The following is a 7,500-nucleotide window of genomic DNA, read 5'->3' as shown; positions in this document are numbered from 1 at the left end:
GAATGCTGTTTACTATTTTCAAATATCCCTTTTTTTTCCAGATATATTCAAGCTTTTAAAATATGCAAATTAGCCAGTGATGATGTCATAAACTAAACCGAATTTTGATCAAATATTACAAAAAAAAAAAACTCAGCCAATTTGTATCAGAAATGCTTGATTCTTTGCGGTAAGGTACTGGTACATGTGCTCCACAATATGAGCATACTAGTTTTGTTACATGGCAGCATACTGGGTTCCAGACCTCCCTGATATTAAAGGTTTTTGCTGGCCACCTTTGGCGTTCTACTTTGTTATTTGCCAATGGTGCCTCATCTGCATGATCATGCAACATATAGATACGTTAGGTGGAGTTTGAGGCATTTTTAACTGTTTTTCAAGTTATTACAATAGCCGTTTAGACTATTGTAATAGTCTTCTTTACAAAGTTCCCGTGATACACATAAGTATGTTACAACGCATCCAAAATAGTGCTGCCCGGCTCGTATGTTCAAGACCGAGGTTTAATCATATTACACCCGTCTTATTTTCTTTGCACTGGCTACCCGTTACTTACCGTATCGAGCTCAAAATCTTACTATTAACGTTTAAAGCTATATATCAACTGCCGCCGTCCTTATCTGTAATTTAGTTCGGTTAAAGGATAAATGTAAATACCACCTTCGTTCTTCTGAAGAACTACTATCACAGTTGCCCATAAGAAAAACAAAGAAAACTCTGGGAGACAGATCATTCCAAACAGCTGCCCCTATATTGTGGAACAGCCTTCCTGCAAGTATTAGAGACATCGAAGACTTTTTGGTTTTTAAACGAACTATGAAGACTTACTTATTTAGGAAGGCTTTTGCGTGTTATTGTTAGATTTATTACTTTTTGTGTTATTAATTTTTAGTATTCTTAAGTATATTTTATTGTAATTATTAGGGGTAGTTTTAGTTTTAATTGTCAGGCGCATTTGATCATATTCAGATGCTAATTTGCGCCTAATAAGTAATAAATTATTATTATTATTATTATTATTATTATTATTATTAAGATCACCAACAATATTGAAATCAACTGTTTCGAGTTGACCAATGAAAGTGTTTTGTTTGGAACATGAAACTATGTACGTTTGTTAAAACAAACAATGCATGTTTCGTTCACGTCATGTACGTTTAACAAAATTTGAGGCTACTCTAAGTGCAACGGAGCTTTGCTTTGGCACCCTTTTCCTTTTGGGCTATAGAGTTATTTTTAAAGGCGGTCAACACCCATTGTATCTTTTCGTTTTTCTTTTCATCGCTTGAATATGTTAAGGATTCAAAGTTACTTTTGTGGCATGAACCTCAAGCCTTTGCGCTGACAAATTCCAACACGTACTCGGATTCATTAATTCAATGGGTGTCATTGAAGAGGTCACTACGGTGTGTAAACAATATCGACTTCCAACGTAAAACGGGTGGAAGAAAGGAAAGCAAATCATGTTTCTTTTTTTGCAACAATTGTCGATAATAATTGGCACTTTTATTCAACAAAGATTAGCCTGCCAGCAGGCTCTCAGTGTTAGATATAGATATCCGCCAGAGGACTGGACACTGTATGCGACGTCATGTGACGTCAGAGAGAGAACCATGTGCTTTTAAAAAACGTTATGAAGCTAAACAGTTAAGTTAAAAACTGTGGAAATACACGTGGAATAATTCAACATTGTGTGGATTTCTTGTGTAACATTTTGGGGGCCTGTTCGGGAGAAATTGTGGAAGAAACTGGATGGTTTTATTAACTGTTTGGATGGTCGATTGATCACTGTGTACGAGGACTTGAGTGTATCGCCGCCATTACACCTCGATTTTGTGTTTCGATGGACAACGTTATGTCGAGCAGGATGCAATGGGTTGTAGTTTAAGAAAACATTTGGTGCGGACGGCTGGTCATAAGATAGTGGGGCGCGGATTCGAGAACAGGGAAGGTAGGAACGCTTTTTTATTGGATTTTATGTATGCTGGTTTCTGATCGTGTTGTTTATAAGTAAAAGCAAAACGGCGGAGGAGAAACTGATTCTCCTGGATCGCAAAATTTTGTCGTTGGACTTGAGTAGGTTATGTGAATTTGCTCTTCATGCTAAAGTTGAAAAGTCGGCAGTAGACGGCAAGAGGAAATTAAGTGTTATTCGGGCCATCAGACGAAAAATTGAGGATTCAGTTGAGGATTTGTCCGACGATGATCAAATTGAGTATGTCGATGGGTTAATCGCACATTTGGGCCCACCCCCACTCGAGGGAATGGAAGATAATTACGGCCAAGAAGAATTAGAAAACATAGGCGACCTAAAGAAACTCAAGGAAGAACTGGGTACATTAGAGTATAAGCAGCAACAAGTCGTGGAAAAATTGGCAAAAGTGCAGAAAGAAGAGCTTACTGACTCAGTGAAGGACGAAGGCACGATTAAGTTTCCGGTTAAAGGGGTTGAGCAAAGCATATTCCGCAGAGATTTTAAAATACAAGGAGTGGTGGGCGACCCTGGCCAGAAGGATAAGCTGGGTTATCAAGCTCTAATATCCCAAATAGAATCAGGGCTTGCCAAGGGATACTCGGATAAGGAAGTAGTTAGTGCCGTAGTCCGTGCTATACAGCCAGGCCTGCAACTAAGAAGCTATCTAGAAAACATGACTGACCTAACCCTGCCCAGGCTGCGTAAGATTCTTCGCTTCCATTATCATGAGAAAAATGCCACAGAACTTTACCAGCTTCTAACAAACATTGCCCAGCTGCCCAATGAAGACCCGCAGTCATTTTTGATGAGAGCACTCACGATTAGACAGAAGATAATTAGTGCTTCAAAAGAGTCTGATAGTGGGGTTAAGTATGATGCTTCCTCAGTGCAAAGTTTGTTCCTGCATGCCTTGGAAACTGGTCTCGCTGATGAAACCATCTGTACAAAAATAAGACCTCTCACTCAAAACCCAAAAGTCGCAGACGAAGACCTCATTGGAGCAATGAGCCTAGCCATATCGGCAGAAGCCGAGCGAAGTCATAAGTTCAGTCTTACCAACAGGGGAAAGTCTGCAAAGGTGTTCACCGTTGAAAGTGCAGTAGAACCAACCACAAGGAAAGAATTGCAGAAGGACTCTCAAATCCTAGCTACACTGAAGGCTGTACAAGCAGAGCTGGCCACAGTGAAATCGGAAGTTAAGACCCTCCGGGAAGTAGCAGGTAACCAGAAAGCAGACACTATGATACCTAGTCATCATGGTGGGGGTGGAGTGAAAGCTGGAACAAGACGACCTGGTTGCCAAGAGTGTAGAAGGAAGGGGGAAGGCGACCGATGCCCACATTGCTACTTCTGTGGTGGCTTGAACCATATTTCACGCTACTGTCAGACCAGGCTCAGAAGTTATCCGGGAAACGCAGCCAGGCTACCCCAGCCGGACAGGGAGTAGCTTCGCCAGAGAAAGAAAGTCCCACCAGTGTAGTTGTTGCCTGAAGCCCGATTGCCACACACAGTTACTACAGTGTTCAAGGTGCCAGTCTGTTTGGTATTGTTCGGTGCGTTGCCAGAAGGCTCATTGGCCAAAGCATAAGGTGTTATGCAAAGCAATCAAGGAACTCTCTGAGAGAGAATCGTTTAAAGAGGGGTTAGGAGATGCCCAAGACAGAGGTGTGTATGCTAGTCACATCTCTCCCAGGCAACAGGAACGTATAGTTAAGCTGGTGGGAAGAAAGTGTTTGGTAGATTGCTACCTGGATGACATGGCTACAAAAGTTTTATGGGACACAGGAGCCCAAGTGTCAATTGTTTCAGTAGATTTCCTGAAGAGCCAACTACCAACAGTCAAAATAAGGGATATTGAACACTTACTTGGTACAGATGGGTCCATAAGTTTGCTAGCAGCAAATGGGACGAATATCCCTTACTGTGGATGGGTAGAGATTGGTGTAAGGTTAACAAATGAAAATGAGACAGAAACTAGGGTTCCGTTCTTGGTGACAATGGAGAACATTGAGCAGCCCATCATTGGTTTCAATGTTATAGAATTAATGGTCAAGCATACTGAAGGCAAAGAAGATGATGCATTACTGGGAAGGATGTTAAGAAGCTTTAAAACGAGTAAAAGTGGTGACATATAAGCGTTGATAAGCCTAATACGTGCTACCAATTCTGATGAACTTTGTCTAGTTAAATCTACAAAGAAGCCACACACTGTCCCTGCAGGGGAGACGGTTCACTTACCTTGTCGTGCTAATACTGGACCAATCTACCGTAAGACCCCTGTCATTTTTGAGCCAGATGAGTTGACAACCTGGCCTGCAGGATTGGCAGTCCATGAATCCCTTATCACTGTGAAGGAGGGTGATGCAACCATCTTATCAGTCGCAGTGACCAACAACACAAACCACGATATCACCTGGAAGAGTTGTCCTGGGGCGCCTCCAGCTGGTCCGGTCAGTTACTCCTATTGAAGTCAGGTTTAAGGACCCTGAGACACCGACCCCATGCGAGGGACCGCCTTGTGAAAAAGATACACCGGCTGAACGGATTGAGAGTGACTTGCCATGGTTACCTGAAGTTGATTTGAGTGGACTGACGGTAAACCAAAAGGAGCAGGCAAGACAGTTGTTGGTTGATGAAGTGGATGCATTTGCAACGAACGATGATGATGTCGGCTGCATTCCCGAATTGGAGATGGATATTAGATTGACTAGTGACCAGCCAGTGCAGAAGAATTACATTTCCATACCCCGTCCACTCTACCCAGAAGTTAAAGGTTACGTTGAACACTTGCTGAACCGAGGTTTCATCCGGAAGTCCAAATCGCCATTCTCAAGTAGTGTTGTCTGTGTTCGCAAGAAAGATGGCGGAATGAGGTTATGTATAGACTACAGAGAATTAAAAAAGAAAACAATGCCAGATCGGCATCCTATTCCTCGCATCCAGGAAGCGTTAGACAGTCTAGGGGGCAAGTCATGGTTTAGTGTTTTGGATCAGGGAAAAGCCTATCATCAGGGGTTCATCGGCGAGAAAAGTCAACCGTTAACTGCGTTTATTACACCTTGGGGGTTATACGAATGGGTGCGAATACCATTCGGACTCATGAATGCGCCCGTAAACTTTCAGAGATTTATGGAGAACTGTCTTGGCGAGCTGCGTGACGAGATGTGTATCCCCTACTTAGATGATGTAATTGTATTCTCAGAAACATTTTCGGAACATATTGAACATCTCCGTAAAGTTCTTCGTCGGTTGAGGAGTTATGGTGTGAAGCTTAAGCCTGGAAAGTGTGCATTGTTCAAACGGGAAGTGTCTTTCCTTGGAAGAATTATCTCTCAAAGACGGGTACCGGATAGATCCCAAAGCTACAAATGCAGTGATTGCAATGAAGAATTTAAAACCGCGGACCGTTGGAGAAGTAAGAAGACTCACGGGTCTACTTGGGGTGTACCGCCGTCATATCGAAAACTTTGCACAAATAGCAAAACCCGTTTACGATCTCCTCAATCATGACCTGCTGGGGAAAAAGAATGCTACCTCAACCAGACAGAGCCCAGGGGTGCGTAGTGGACAGTTACCATCTTCGTCACCAGTGAAGTGGGAACCCAGGCACCAGTCTGCGTTGGCTACCCTAATAGGTAAAATAACTTCACTTCCTCTACTGGCATACCCAGATTATAATGCGCCATTCATTGTACACACCGATGCATCACAGGATGGCTTGGGAGCGGTCTTGTATCAGAAGCAGAACGGTTCTACCCGAGTATTTGCATATGCCTCTAGGACTCTGACCCCGGCTGAACGTAACTACCACATGCACTCTGGCAAATTGGAATTCTTAGCATTGAAATGGGCAGTGACAGAAAAGTTCAGGGACTACCTCTGTTACGCTCCTGAATTTGTAGTATACACCGACAATAATCCCTTGACTTATGTGTTGACATCTGCTAAGTTAAATGCTACATTGCTGGATTGCTGGATTGCGGTGGGTGGGAGAGCTTGCAGACTTTAACTTTGAAATACGGTATCGACCAGGCAGGTTGAATGCTGATGCTGATAGCCTTTCCCGATTGCCCCGTGACTTCCACACCTACATGGACAGTTGCACTGAGAAGTTAACTCCCGAAAGCTTGCATGCATCAATCTCTGCAGTCCAGACATTGTCAAATGGGGACTCAATTTGACTGACAGCCCTGACTGATGAAGAAGAGGAACTCCATCTTTTCGACGCCCTGTCATTAGCATCTTGCAATCAAGTAAGAGTGGTGGATTTAATGAAAGCACAGAAAGAAGACCCTCACATTGGACGTGTCCTTGAATTACTCAAAGCAAACCACAAGCCGACAGTGAAGGAAAAGTACCAAGAATCACCTTTGGTTCGTAAGCTCCTGAACGAGTGGCACAAGTTTCATGTACACAGGAGGAGTGGGTTAATTTATCGTAACCAGCAGGTTGTTCTCCCACTGAAATTTCGTCGCACCGTTTACCTTGAACTCCATGAAGAAATGGGACACCTTGGTGTTGAGAGAGTGCTAGCTCTGGCCCGAAAGAGATTTTATTGGCCACACATGAGGAGAGATGTAGAGAACTTTATCCATCACGTATGCCGATGCCTAAAACAGAGCCGTCCAAATCTACCAACAAGAGAACCATTACAGCCAATTACAACAACGGCTCCTCTTCAAATGGTTTCTATCGACTTTGTGCACCTAGAGCGGAGCTCAGGAGGCTATGAATATATCCTGGTGGTGGTAGATCACTTTACCAAGTATGCGCAAGCGTACCCAACGAGGAATAAGACCGCTATTACTGCTGCAGACAAGATCTTCAATGATTTCATCCCACGCTTTGGGTTTCCTGAGAAAATCCACCATGACATGGGAGGCGAGTTTGAAAACCGTTTTTTCAAGAGGCTTGAGGAACTCTCTGGAGTAATGCACTCGAGGACTACTCCATACCATCCACAGGGCAATGGTTTGGTTGAGCGAATGAACCGTACGTTACTCAGTATGTTGCGAACCCTACCTGAAAGTCACAAATCCAGCTGGAGAGATCATGTAAATAAACTCGTTCATGCATACAACTGCACTGTTCATGAGTCAACAGGTTATGCTCCATTTTTTCTTTTATTTGGTCGTAATCTTCGCCTGCCAATTGATGTAATGTTTGATCTCGAGGAGAAAACGGGAGCCAAATCACATGCTGAGTATGTTACCAAGTGAAAGTCTGCTATGCAAGAAGCTTACTCACTCGCGTCAAAATCTGCCATGAAAAGTGCCATGAGAGGGAAAAAGAATTATGACAAACGAGTAAGATCATCAGTACTGCAAGTAGGAGATCGTGTCCTGGTACGCAACCTCACTCCTAGTGGTGGACCAGGAAAGCTCCGTGCGTTCTGGGAAGACGAAATTCATCTGGTCGTTGCAAGAAAGGGGGAGGGAAGCCCAGTATACGACGTAAAGCCAGAATCAAGTCAGGGACCTAGCCGTACTCTACATCGAAACCTCTTACTCCCTTGTGACTGGTTG

The 7,500-nt window shown here is 43.4% G+C and overlaps 1 protein-coding gene across 1 annotated transcript in view; it reads right to left on the bottom strand.

Moving 5' to 3' along the window:
- Positions 1-7,500, bottom strand: part of LOC137997306 (uncharacterized) — a 37,499-nt gene that overhangs the window by 19,352 nt on the left and 10,647 nt on the right. The gene's annotated exons all lie outside the window — the stretch shown is intronic.

Source organism: Montipora foliosa, chromosome 3 (genome assembly GCF_036669935.1).
Source record: "Montipora foliosa isolate CH-2021 chromosome 3, ASM3666993v2, whole genome shotgun sequence".
Classification (NCBI taxonomy): Eukaryota; Metazoa; Cnidaria; class Anthozoa; order Scleractinia; family Acroporidae; genus Montipora; species Montipora foliosa.
The sequence above is the reverse complement of the archived record's forward strand: the minus strand, read 5'-3'. Positions and strand labels throughout refer to the sequence as shown.